The sequence below is a fragment of the Taeniopygia guttata genome, chromosome 9 (genome assembly GCF_048771995.1).
Source record: "Taeniopygia guttata chromosome 9, bTaeGut7.mat, whole genome shotgun sequence".
Lineage (NCBI taxonomy): Eukaryota > Metazoa > Chordata > Aves > Passeriformes > Estrildidae > Taeniopygia > Taeniopygia guttata.
This window is the reverse complement of record NC_133034.1, coordinates 20,922,386-20,935,628: the sequence shown is the minus strand read 5'-3', so window position 1 is coordinate 20,935,628 and position 13,243 is coordinate 20,922,386. Positions and strand designations below refer to the sequence as shown.

General features: G+C 38.0%; 1 protein-coding gene and 1 long non-coding RNA gene across 16 annotated transcripts in view; one reads left to right on the top strand and one right to left on the bottom strand.

Moving 5' to 3' along the window:
* The window catches only part of LOC121470435 (uncharacterized), a 105,659-nt gene extending 93,034 nt beyond the window's left edge, over positions 1–12,625 (bottom strand). The window contains exon 1 of the long non-coding RNA XR_005981373.2: positions 1,072–12,625. This is a non-coding gene — a long non-coding RNA (uncharacterized lncRNA). The remainder of the gene's footprint in view (positions 1–1,071) is intronic.
* NLGN1 (neuroligin 1) overlaps positions 1–13,243 on the top strand; it is a 424,671-nt gene that overhangs the window by 336,177 nt on the left and 75,251 nt on the right. The window lies entirely within an intron of this gene.

Genomic DNA, 13,243 nt, shown 5'->3' with positions numbered 1-13,243 from the left:
CTGAGAGAGTCAAAAGGGAATGGTGTTACATTTAATGTAATTTGACAGCTTTACCTTCACTATCTCTAGCTGTGGCCTTCAGGAGATCACTGAGCTTTGAGAACATCCACTTCTTCTGGACAGTGCTGGCTGTCTGTGCCCGTGCAAGTGTCCTGGAGCGTTGTTGTGGCGTTGAAGGATAAAGCTCTCAGCTGCAAGTACTCACACTAGCCAAGTGCCTCACCTAACCCCTGTTTAGTGGGGGCTATTGCAGATGCATGTTTTTATTTATGGCAGCTTGTCATCACTCCTATTGAGATTTAATGGTGTATTGCTGTGAGATGGGGTCATCAGGCCACTTATTAACTTGCCCAGCAGGAAAATAAAAATGCCTTTTGGGCCCCATTGGCAATATTTCTTGAGTACCTGCTATTTAATCACCTTCCTGATATGTCTGGGATGTCAGTTATCTGCACTGTGTATTTTATTGAAGTGTATAGAATGAGGTGTGATAATGATTTCTGTATTCATAGTAATGAAGCAGTAGCTTCCCCATGGTATCTGAAATTACTGTGGCTCCACAGCATCAGGGATACTTATGACATCAAAACCCAAGTTGCTGTATTTTATACCTTTGCTGCTAACACTGAATTTCTACATGGTTACTCAACCAATTAAACCTGGTTTATTACTTTTAATTACCTGTCTAGTTTACTTTGTTTTCTAATTTATCAAACCAGGCTAGAATATTTTTTACATGGTTACTACTTTGCTAACAGACAAGGTTCCACATGCCATATTAGGTGCATGCAGTTAATGCTGTCTCTGAGAATAGCATGATGAGAGGTGAGAAGGACATTTTGAAAATATCATTTCAAGGATCCTAGACCCAAATTGTGACTTTTCTTAGAGTTTCAAGTGCAGCCCAGTCTGTAAATAGCAATATTTGCAAAACCCCGCAATGACATCTGAGAAATTGCATTCTTTGCCTTGAAGCTATTATAAGGCAATCATTTGGCACTTATTTTCTTGCTGAATCCACAGCAAAAATAGTTAAGTTAGAGGGTGCTTTTCTCAGAGTTGTGTACTTACTTCTGACAGTCTTGCTGATTGGGGAAGGCACGCGAACACCAGGAAAAGACAGACCAAGTGGAGTCTGCTGGGCTCCAGGGATGTGTGCAAGGTTATTTCTCACAGCTTCTCCACCTCCCTCTTCTTTTCATCTTCAGCTCATGGCCAGTTATATCCAAAAGTTGTCCAGGACTTGTCTTCTGGAACTCTGAAGGAAATGTCCATTTTGTATTTCCTTTATGTTAATGAAAACATGCTCATTTCCTAGGCAAACCTCAGGATGAATTCTTTGTTCTTAGCCTGGACGACTTGGCAGTTGTCAAGGCAGCTGATTCCTTCTTTTTCTTCCTATTTCTCTTTTCAGGAAGCCGTTCTTTGAAGCCATCCTGCTTTCTGTGAGGGTTGTTGCAGCTATATGTCCTGTTTGCTTTCTCTTTTCCCACCATGAGTCATCTTTGATTGGTTTTATTTGCAACAAGCTTAAAAAAACTGTTGTGTGCTGCTGAATCAAAACCTTATCCATCATCCTGTCATCTGTCCAAACTAACACCCCAGCAATGCCAGAGATCTTACGTGACTGTTCAGTTTTAAACTAAATTAATCATATCTAAAAGAGAATTCCCTCACCCATTTCTATTCCTTCCTGGTGAAGATGAATAGCACTGTAACCTACCTCTAAAATCTTATTGAAAGTGACTTATAAGAATTGTAAATAATAACCCTACTAGTGAGAGGTCAGCACTTAACTCTATGAAAAGGTTTCTTTAATAATTTTTTAATGTGTCTCTGTTGTTTCTGTTTTATTCCCTCGATGATTATAACCAAGACTTCAAATTCTTTGGTGAAAATCTGGCTGCACAGCACCAGCTATTGAGCTAATCAGTCTGGTGCTTCTAAACAAGGTAGAGAAAGTAAGTCAGAATATACTAATGAGAGACTACATGAAACTATAGAAAAGTGATTAATCATTGGAGGGCTATTGAAACTAAGACTTACTGCATAGGATTTCAGTGACAAACTGAAGCTGCAAGTCAAGTGAAATACATTCCTTTAATTTTCAGTTGTCCACAGATTTTATGAGTGTGTGTGCGTGCTGTAAGACAAAGAAACACCACATAATTCCTCCTTATTTCATGGAAAACCTTCAGCTGAATCCTGCAGGGTGGTGTGAACCTTGCTCCCAGACCTGGCAATGCTCTTCAGTGTGGCTTGACCTTGAACTACCAGGGTTTGCATCCTTGGAGAGTTTGGTTTTGGCACGTTCTCTCCTGGATTTGAATAACATCACTGAGAAATCGCAACCTCGGTGGTTTCAGAGAAAATATTTCACAAAATCGCTGGCGGAGCGTTCAAGGCGAAGAGCCAGGGAGTCTGCAGAGATAAGTTCCCATCCTGACAGATGATGCATTTTTAGAGAGGGTTTCCATTGTTCCCATGCACCCTCAATACACAGCACTGGGGAGCCTGCAGCAATCACACACAGAGCCGTGGTTACGGCCAAGCTTCAATATTTCACACAAGCTGCTGAGAAAATGGGAGAGGGGAAGTAATTTGCAATGCTCGGGGCACTCAGGTATAAACTGTGCTCTCTTCTGTGACTGACAGAGCTGAAGAAGATAAAACTTTTTCTGAACTCTCACAAACACAAGATTATATGCCTGCTCACATACGTACAGCTGCTTTTTTAGTGCTGTGCAGCAAAATGTCATGAAGAATGTACCAACATGTTGGTGCAATGACCTGTAACAGTAAGAAGTCCTAGAACTGGCAACCAGCAGCCTTCAGAAAATTCTAAGCTGTCAGTTGCATATTTTAGGCAGCAAATTTCCCTCTAAATAGACTGTTAATCAATTTAGACAGCAGGAAATGTGAATGATCAGAGCAAAGACTGGCATCTTGATCAAAATATACATTTTATTTACTTCCATTCATAGGTGATGTGAGCTGACTTGAGCTGAGGTAGAGCCTCTTAATTTGAAATATTTTGCGTACAGATTTTATAGGAGCCAAAGAAACTTCTGTTTGATGTCTCTTCATGGATTTGCTTATATTGAAGTGAATGGAGGTAAAAACCCATCCTGTTTATTTGTTTATTAGTATTCAGACTTGCAGACTGCTTAAGGCTGTGGGTGTATTGGTCTTTCCAAAACAGAAACTTTTTTTTTTTTTATTATCCCAACATAAAGGCTTTAATAAAGACATTTTGGTTACACTTCTAGTGCTTTACCTGAAAAATAAACCTTCAGGATTATTAGCCTGCTATCATTAGGAACAGAAACAATCCCTTTAAAAAGCAAATGGAAAGATACTTTGCTGGAACAAACGGGATTCTGCTGTGTTTGCTGGGTAATAGGTGCTCTTTCTTTTATTGTGCTTTATGAGCAGCAAGACACAAAACTTGGAACATTTTGAAAGTGCTGTTGAGTGAAGGGGGCAGATGAGGAGCAGGGCAGAAGGGTTTGGGAGGATTTGTGTCTGCTGTGCTGTAGGGATGTGGTTGAAGCAGTACCTGGTCTGTGCCTTACCAAGCTCTGGGGCAGGCTGCCTGCAGAAATGCCCCTTCCACTTTGTCCCCTCTCTGCAGTGGGTGCAGACCCCAATGTGCAGAGCTCTGCAACAGGTTCCAGCTGCAGGCACACGAGTGCAGAGCCTGAGAAAATGATCAACATCCAAACCGTGCTCTTCAGGTGAAATCCCAATCCCACTGGACTAATGAGATCTGTGTTTTAAATTAAGGTTTATGCTTTAATAAGTAAATGTCTCAATTTCTGAAAAGGGTCAAATTAAAATAAACTTTATTTGCTAGCCACACCATGGATGTGGGCAGCTGAAGGTACCAACTTTCCTTTTAATTAAATAACTAGCCCGGTATCCAGGGGCATGGTAAATGCAGAAGGACCTTATCCTGCAGGTGTTTCTGCTAATTTCATGCACTAATTGAGCCATGAGACCTATACAGATTCTCCACTGTATGCAATGTAATGGAGTGGGAGGTGGAAAAAAGAAGCAATCCAGTTCCTCCTACCCCTTATTGCTCAGTTCATGTATTTTATATGGTAGCACATGAGTTCTCACAACTTTTGGAAAAGCATCTGCCTGCTGGGCACTGAAGTCAACTAGGACATTAATATTTTGATGTAATTACTAATCCCTTCTGCTTCCTCCAGGAAGGATTTGTCTCATGGCTGTGCCAAAGCAACTTATTTCAAATTTGTAACACACGCTAAGCATGTATGTTTTCTCTTTTATTTATCAATCATATGTTCTCTCTCCCAGCTAACTGCTGTCCTAATGTCTCTTTCAAACTGCACAGTTCTAAATGATAGGAATGAAATAATCAGTTGCTTTAGAATTCATCATTTGAATGATAATGTAATGAATGAATAAAATAGATGAAAAATGGGTCTTAAAATAAAATAAAAAAGATGATAAATGGGAATATTTTTCTTTCTCCCTATAAAGTGCATGTAAAGGATTTCCATTCCTGACTTGCATCCTCCAGTGAATCTTTGCTGCTTTGGTCCTGTGTTCATGATTTTAACAAGTGCCTATGGTAATAACCTTGCACACTCCTGTATGGTGCTTTTATGATTTTTATTGTTCTAATTCAAGCAATTTAGCTTTATTTCCAATGGATGCAAAAGAAAGTTCATTCTCTGCTTTCTCTCTTCACCATCTTGAAACTTCAAATTGTTGGGAGCAGCCTCGCATTTGTGAGTGAATTCTTTCATGGATAGTCTCATCATAAGAGGACTTGATATTACTATAGAAATATTATCTCCATTGAGGCTCATCTCCTTGAAATATTTTCTCATTTTCTAAACACTGAAGACAAGGTAAACTGCACTGCCTAAAAGAAAACACTACAGCAATTTAAGGTTATTGTTCTAGTTATCATTAGGGAGTTTCTCATGAGTTGGTATTTGGATTTCTGTAATGAAAATCAATGAGTGACTTTAAAGCATTTTCAAAACTTATTAGCTGTAGTGTAACCTGGTTGAAAACTGCAGTGGTGCTGGTATGAGTAGACTAAATGTAATTTAAGCGTAAACTCCAAATTTATTTGCTTTAGTTCAACAATGCCAAACTATTCCTGTCACTTTATGCAGGAAAAATAGAGGGTAAGCCAGCGCTGTTTACCCCATTCTCACATTTAAAAGAGGTTGTTTTTTCTCTTCCTGCAGCAAGGTTTCCAACATGTACAACTCTTTTCACTCAGGAGTGCAGTGGCAGCCTTGCGGTGAGGAAAGGGGAAATAAATGTGCATTTTTACTTTAATGGCACAAGTTAACCCCTTAACCCTGCCATATGTAAATTTTTAGGTGTTACCCAGTTACTGTAATGTTATAGTGTAGAAATGCCAATGCATCAGGCACATGACCCTGTAAATGGTTTCTGTGTGTTCTTCTGCTCTCCTCCTTGTTGTTGTGGTTGAGGTTTTTTTGTACCCAGATAACCTCACATTTCACAGGAGTGCCTTTTAAATTAAGTGAGATGAGGATCAGTGGTTTCCTACTTTGGGGCCAATTTTGCTGGTTCATCTGCTAAATTGTGCTTTTCTAACTTCACAAAATCACTTTAATTCCAGTTAAACTATTTCATGTTATTAGTGACCTCAAAATGTGCTACCCTGGTTATACAGGATAAGGTTAAGACTTTTCTCTCTGAGCTAGCTCATTGAATTAGGGGGCAGATTCTGAGCCACTGTAAAGTGGCATAATAAAAATTGATCTTAGGGGAGCTACTCTACTTTGCATCGAGTGAGGACATAGCCCTTCCTAAATCTTAATTCTGATTTTTTTCATTAGCTGTGTTATTGTAAGATAGTTATTACGTGCATCTAGCTGCTAGTGCCATGGAAAGCCTACAGTGTACTACAAATCAGCAGCGAGCAGAGGCTTTAATTTAGTCATAGACAAGCTTTGAAGGCAGTCAAAGAGCCACTGATGGAGTTCAAATGCTCTTTGTCCTGCAAAAATAAAGAGCCCATTTGTTCTGCCTTTTTACATTAGCATCTTTTACCTTGCTGGAGGAAAAGCAGGAAGAACTGCAATCCTAGATCTTGGGATGTTTTTTTGGTTTTTTTTTAAGAAAGGAAGTATTGAACTCATAGGCCTTACTAAAGATTTAGCTATATGAAAAAATATGTAGTGTGCATTTAATAAATATCACAGGATGGATAGTTTGTTCCCTGTATTGGGTGGTTACTATTTCTACTTTCTTATTTCCCTTTTATTTCTGCCACCACAACACAACCACAGCAATGTAGTGCCAGGACAGAGGTTGCCAGCAATAGATTGGGTTTGGAGATCTGCTGGGCACAACCCTCCACACCGGGCTGGGACTGCTTGACTGTCAAAAAATTCTGTGATAGCAGTTCTTGCTACCTAAGGAGAACAGCAATTATGACCAGAATACTTGATCATATGATAAATGTAGCAGACTAAGTTGCTTCTTAAACTCAAATTTGTTTTTTTGTTTTTTTTTTTTATTGTTTTAACTACTGCTACCCCTTGTTTTGTTCCTTTTGGATCAGTTAATTCATGTGTGATTGTAAGGATATCTCTCACCTTCCCCACCACCCTCAGCAAATGTTCCAATAATTTGGAAAATGATCAGGAGTTTTTAATTCCCTTCTCTTTTGCTTTGTGTACAGGAAATGGTTTGTGTGGTACTCTTGCTCTCCACAGCACTGTCTGATAGCAGTTTCTCACCCTGTTCTCTTTGCAAATTACTTTTATTCCCAGCAGGATTCACAGATGGTGGAGTCTCACTGCTTTTCCCAGTGAATAGCTGCAGTTTAATCTGTACAGCATCCAGAAGAAGACAATGCCTTCATCATCAGCTCTACCTTTAGCCCATGGAATACATTTACAGCCCTGTAGTGTTCAGTGCTTTTGAAGAGTCCTCTTTCACTTGATTAAACCTGTTGCAAAGCTCAAGAGGCAAATTAAATTCAATCATTATCTGTTCACTTGTCTTTGCCACCTATTTCTTGAGGAAGTTCTTTTCAGTTGAAAGACATATATTCTTATATATATATAGATACTCCTAGTTATATATTCTATATTTTATGAACAAATGAGTGTATTGTTTCAATAAAAGATACTTTCAGAGTAGATTTAAGCAATAGATGCCCTATTGACTAGCAGTGAGACTGAAAATTAAAGGGTAAAAAATTATCAATTAAGAAAAATTTTAAAATATAAAAAGAGTTGCTGTGGACGAAGTTAAGACAACAAAATGTCATTCCATCAATGTACAGTGCTAAAGGCTGTTAGTGGTATTTAATACTACAAGTTCTTCCTAGAATCTTAATTTTTCTCAGCGTCTCATAATGCAGTAAAACAGGATATTGTCAACATGTACTCAGTCCGGAAGGAACTGAGAATATGGTAGTGCTTTGATTACTTGAATTGTCAAATTACCCAAAATTTTTTCAGTTCTAAGGTTTTTGGGCATAAAAATTTCTTGCTGACTTCAACAGCAATTCCCTGTATTAAACAGAGTGCCCTTACTCTGTAACTGCAGCAAAGCTTCTTTTTTGTGAGTCCATTTTGAAAAAAGTATAAATTATTCCCAGAAGCTACTTGACACATTTATTTAAGGTATGATTTTGTAATTCATATAGAACAAAAGCACTCTGATTTTCATAGACCAAAGGTTTAGAAGATGGTATCTTTTATTTTCAAGAAGAAAACACTATACCAAACTCTAATATACTTCTTGAGAATTGCAGCTTTAAGGAGAACTGATTTCTGGAATTCTATAATCTGTCATGTTTGCAAAATCAAATACAATAAACTGTGGCAATATTTGAGCTTTGCATCGTGTGTACCTTAAATAAAATTGGTTAAAAACTGGAATATAATAAACAGGTTGCAATAACTTGTATACCTTTAGTGCCACCTATATGTAAGGAATGGTGCAAGGAAGTTGCAGCCCATTCCTGGAAAGTGTGTTGATTGAATGTCAGTAACATTCACTCCCAAAGTAATAGCAGATAAATTTATTAAATGGGAATGTGCCAACTTAGTAATAAGTAATTGTCTTCTAGTGTAATGACGTAAAGTTATTTTCTGTGGTGAAGAGCACTTCCAATTACCCAGCTTTACACCAAGACACAACATTAGCTTTCTGTCATGTTGCTTTGAATCTGAGTTCATTGTATTAAGGTTTTGAAGCTGCCTTCAACTTTTTAAAAGAAAACTTTAAAATCAAACCTAAAAATAATTCCAACAGTTTTTGTATAAGTGCTTGTTGGCTTATCAAATTTCTATTTAAACCATGGGGTGTTCGAGCTGACTTTTATTTCATCTGTTAAATCTGATTTTTAATTTTGTTTTGTGCTCATCCCTTGCAAGATTTAAATTTCTGCACTTTGTTATTAGAGTTCCTTTTTCTCTTTACTTTCCAAGATGACCTAATAACTGAAATATGCTGGGTGAAATCTTGCTTGGTGCTGCTATTAACTTGGTACACGCAAACCATTAGGCTTTTACAGGAACTGGGTTTCAGCAGCAGGTATGTGGTTGAGTGGAGTGATTTTATTTTATATTCAAGTAGCAAGAACAAGTTGATAACCCTGCCTATGCCACCTGCATGTAAAGCCAGAAAACTGCAAGCCCTGACATGAATTTTTTCGTTGTCTTACTAAAAGCTAGGAAATACTTATACCATTTCTCCAGAGACAGCAGGAGATGGAAGCTTACAGTCTTGCCAAAGAGAAGTGATTCAGACTATCGATAAAACAATTAAACTGGTGTTTTCATATTTCAGGGTCTTTACCACTCTATATTACTATTAATGGGTTTGAATTCAACCATCACACGCAGTAGAAAATCCTGTATTTTAGTAATATAATTTGAAATTTGGCCCTTGTTCAGGGCCATAAGAGTTGTGTAAGGTCTTTCATGCAAATCACATGACAAAGTAATTTTTGGAACAGATGCAGAAATGAGGATGTGGGTAGGTCAGGGGCGTGTCAGAAGAGCAGCAGTGTTTGAAAAGGCTGTGAGATCCTTTGTCTCTGGTCCCTCTGTGGCTGTTGGGCAAGAAATACAGATATCCACTGTAAGGATATTACACAATTTAAGGCTGCAAAATAGGGAGAGGAATTATGTTTGTAACAAGTCTGAATATAAATGAATATAAAAATACCAGTGCTTTCTTCCCCTTTAGAGAAAAAGTGAAATACAGTGCAGATATTAAACCTTATTAAAAATGCCCCCTTCCTCAATCCTACAGGCTTACCTGGCATTTCAGCTTCAGATTGGAGCAGTCCAAATCATCTCAGGATTGCTTGTGATATAAGTATTTCCTCCGTGCACTCACAGATTTAGAAATAAAGACCCAACCAAATAACCCTGAGGATAGAATAATACCAATGACCTCGCTAGGGTCAGGATTTCAGCTCTGGAATTAAGACACCAAAGTGACTGCTCTGTCTAGGAGCTCAGAGTGGTTCAGGGAGTTCTCAGAGGAGCTCAGCATTCCTCAGCCCTTCCTCGAGATCATGCATTCAGCCCTGCTCAGATTATCACCTTCAGTGTCTAATAATCAAATTTCTTTTGAGCGTAATGAGACAAAGAAGCATCTTACAATGTTGATTGCCAACCTGCAAAGAAACTCCTTATTTAAAATTGAAAATATTATAATTAATTTTCAAACTTTTCAAGGAAGACTTTAAACACAACAGTGATCATTAGGTGTTGTTTAAGTTGTCCTGTAATTTGAGGGGTTTTTTTTATGACAGATCTGAAATAGATCTCGAGTAGGCCATAGAAAAAGAATACCATCTCTTTAAAAAAACCAATAGCTCTCAAGGCCCAGGATGGCCTCTGTGCTGAGATTAATAAAGCTTGACAATACATTCTGAATGCAAGCAATGACTTCTATTACAAGGGGAAAAATGAAAAAGCTGCTATTACTGACACAGTCAATAGATTGCACCTCAGTGTATACTGTACTTTCTACATTTTTAATATAAATGTGTTCAGTTTCAGAGGCGGGAGCATTATCAGCATTCATTTTACTTGAGGCAATAATGTGAGAAGTTGTGTCTTGTGTAATAAATAAATAACCTGTCTTTAAAACCATTTACTCAGATTGCTTTTCCCAAATGCTTATTTAGAGGTGCTCTGGAAGGTGTCATATACCAAGACAGCCATGTTATAAAGATGTTCTAGAATGCATTTTCTTTATTTCACACATAATATAATTGATCATGGGTCACTTTTTGCTGATTTTAGAAGTAGTATAATGTCAGTATGGTGGTGGGATGGCGTGGTGAGTTGTAACATGTGATTTGAGTCTCCCCTATTTCTCAGAGTTTCTTGGTGGTTATGAAGAGCTTCCAGTAGAGGCCAGAAAATTTTTCATCATTTAGAGAATTGCTTCTCTTGAAATTTGAGACTTATCTTTTTCTTTCATCATGTTATTTTGGACTTGAAAGAATAGAATAAATTGTCTCCTCTCTATAAATATACATATTCAGATCATCATAATCTCTGTAGCACCCACTCATACTAAAGAAACTATTTTCTCCCTGTAAATAGATCATATTAAATGGCACTTAAGTATAAAATCAGACACTGAGTTAATTCATGTTTTGTACTGTCACTCCTCTGTGTCTGTCTTGGCTCATGCATTCATGTGAACAAATCCTTTCCAATCTCTTTAGAGGGACAGGAAATGAAGTATATTACATAGGTAGCTCAGACAAACATGAAAATGAGGAATAATCAGCAAAATTTGAATTTTTTGTAGTAATATCTAATGCTGAAGGAGGTGTTTTGCACTCATCTGATGTCTGACCATAATTGATTTTTTTTCCTTGCATAACCTGAACAATGGATCTGATATATCTCTAATGCCTATCTCACATCAGCACAAATGTGCTGATTTCATTGGTGTAGCCCTTGATTTACACTGTTGTAAAGAAAGGAGAATCAAGCTGCAAACATAGAAGGGAGGAAAAGCAGAACTGTCCTGGATGTCCAGAGACTGAGTACAAAATAGAGGAGGATTTATCTGGAGTGTCTCAGGGGTTGTAGGCTGTGTAATAGGCTATAACAGAATGCAGGACATTTAGGGAAGAACAGGGTTTACTGTTCCGTGCCTCACCCATCTGTGGCTCAAGGTGAAAGTTCCTGTGGTTAACAGGGAGACACATTTGGGACTGTGTTAAAAGGAACAGGTGGAGGTGAAGATGTACCATTTATGCATTCCTAGTTCTGTGCTCTTTTAGTGCTATACCCGTTTTGTAGCTCAGAAAAATCTCCTTCTGAGACTTTACGCTGCAAATGGTGGAATTTGGAATTAAATCTAAAAGTTTGTTCTTTATTTAGCAAAGAAAATCTCTTTTCAGTAGTACAGGTGCTCTGCATAAAGTCTTCTACAATGCTTTCTTTAGGTCATACAAGGAAACTTAATTTAGAAATATTACAGAAGGCAAAACTTCCCGTTTTCTGTATTAGAAGTCAGCACTGATCTGATTACTTTTGACTGTGATTCCAGGTTATCTACCTAATTTGTCTACAGTGTTATTACCAACATGTGTTTTCCCATGAGGAACATATTAATTTGGTTGTTGCCCTAGGGAGATCTAAACAAAAACACCAAAAAAAAATTAACTACAAGAATGCTTTTTCATAAAAAGGAATGCCATATACACAATAAATGACAGCCTTGTGTTTAGAAGAGTGGTGAAATCAAAGGATTTTCAGTCTGCACTTTCCAATATAAATTGCTCATTTCAAAACATAATGTTCTGCATAATTAGATCACATAGTTTGAGCATCTGGACTATCAATCTGTGAAGTGATGTGGTAAAATCTGTGGGTAGCAGGAGCAATGAACAAAAGTGATGCCCACCTATGGAGCATCGAATGGCCAGAACCACTCTGCATTTCCCATTTCCTGCTGGACAGAAGTTCTGTTTGTTTTCCTGCTGCCCTTTCCCACCTCTCCTCTCTGTGAAGTTCCAGGGCACTGAAGTGGAGCAGGGGTGACTTCTCCCTGCCATGGCAGGGTGGCAGTGAGAACAGCCAGCCTTGAGCTGCAATTATCCATTGCCCACTCATTCCAGCAGAAGCTCAGTCATCTCAGTAATGACAGCGTTCCTCCAGCTGGAGGAAATGGGGCTCTGTGAATCACACCAGGGATGCACACAGGAAGATTATTTTAATTTCTAATTCAGCAAGTACGTCAGACCATCAAACCTGAGACTGCTTCCAGCTACTTCCACTAAGGGAGGACAATGTAAGAAAATTCCTTAGCAAATCCTCATATGCTGCCCTCCCCGCTGTCCCTTTTTCCTTTCCATTTCCTCTGGGTTTAATGAGTAAGCAGCCAGAAGCTTAATTGTGATAGATTGGGTGCAGAACAAAAGTTGAATACTGTAAAAGAACATTGAGACATTGATTTTTTAGCAGATTATTCAAACACTCTGTAAAGGTACAGAAGGTGTTGGAAAATGATGATTTACATAGATTAAAATTTAGTCTCCAGTTTCTTCCGCAGACATCATGACAACTGTGTCATGGTTGTTTTAAAATACAACTGCATCAATCCAACTTTGAAATATTTGAGTCAAGTGTAGTGTGGAGGACAGAACTTCAGTGAATACCAAATGCCCCATTTCTCAAGAAACTCCACAACTTTGGATTGATTATGTTGAAGGAAGAATTTGGAAACGTGCATTTTTTTGAAGACAGATATACCAATAATTCTAGTTATTGTTTTCATTAAATTCCTTTAGTTTGTTTGTGCAATTTTGTCACAAATGACTGAACTTCAGTAAAACTCAGGAGTGACTTTCAAGTATTATTGCAAATCCCTGAGTCACTTGGAAGCAAAGTGTAAATGAAGAGCCTGGGTAGCTTCTGCTATACCAGAGAACCAGATAATCAAAGATATTGAGCTTTTTGAAGTACAGATCTATTTCTTCCTATTTTAAAGAAAAAAAAGCTCTTTTGAAAATGTGATTTTTAGCAAGAAGCGGGGTGATGGTTTAACACTCTACTGGATTTTGCCAGCATGCAGGCTCAGAGAAAATTGTTGCTTATCTAATTCTACATACCCTGAAAGCAAGTTTGAAAAATAGGAGTCATTGAGTAATATCTTTACTGGTGCCATAAATCAGAGACTTATTTGCATACAAATGAAAATTCAAACCAAAGTGCAGAAAAAA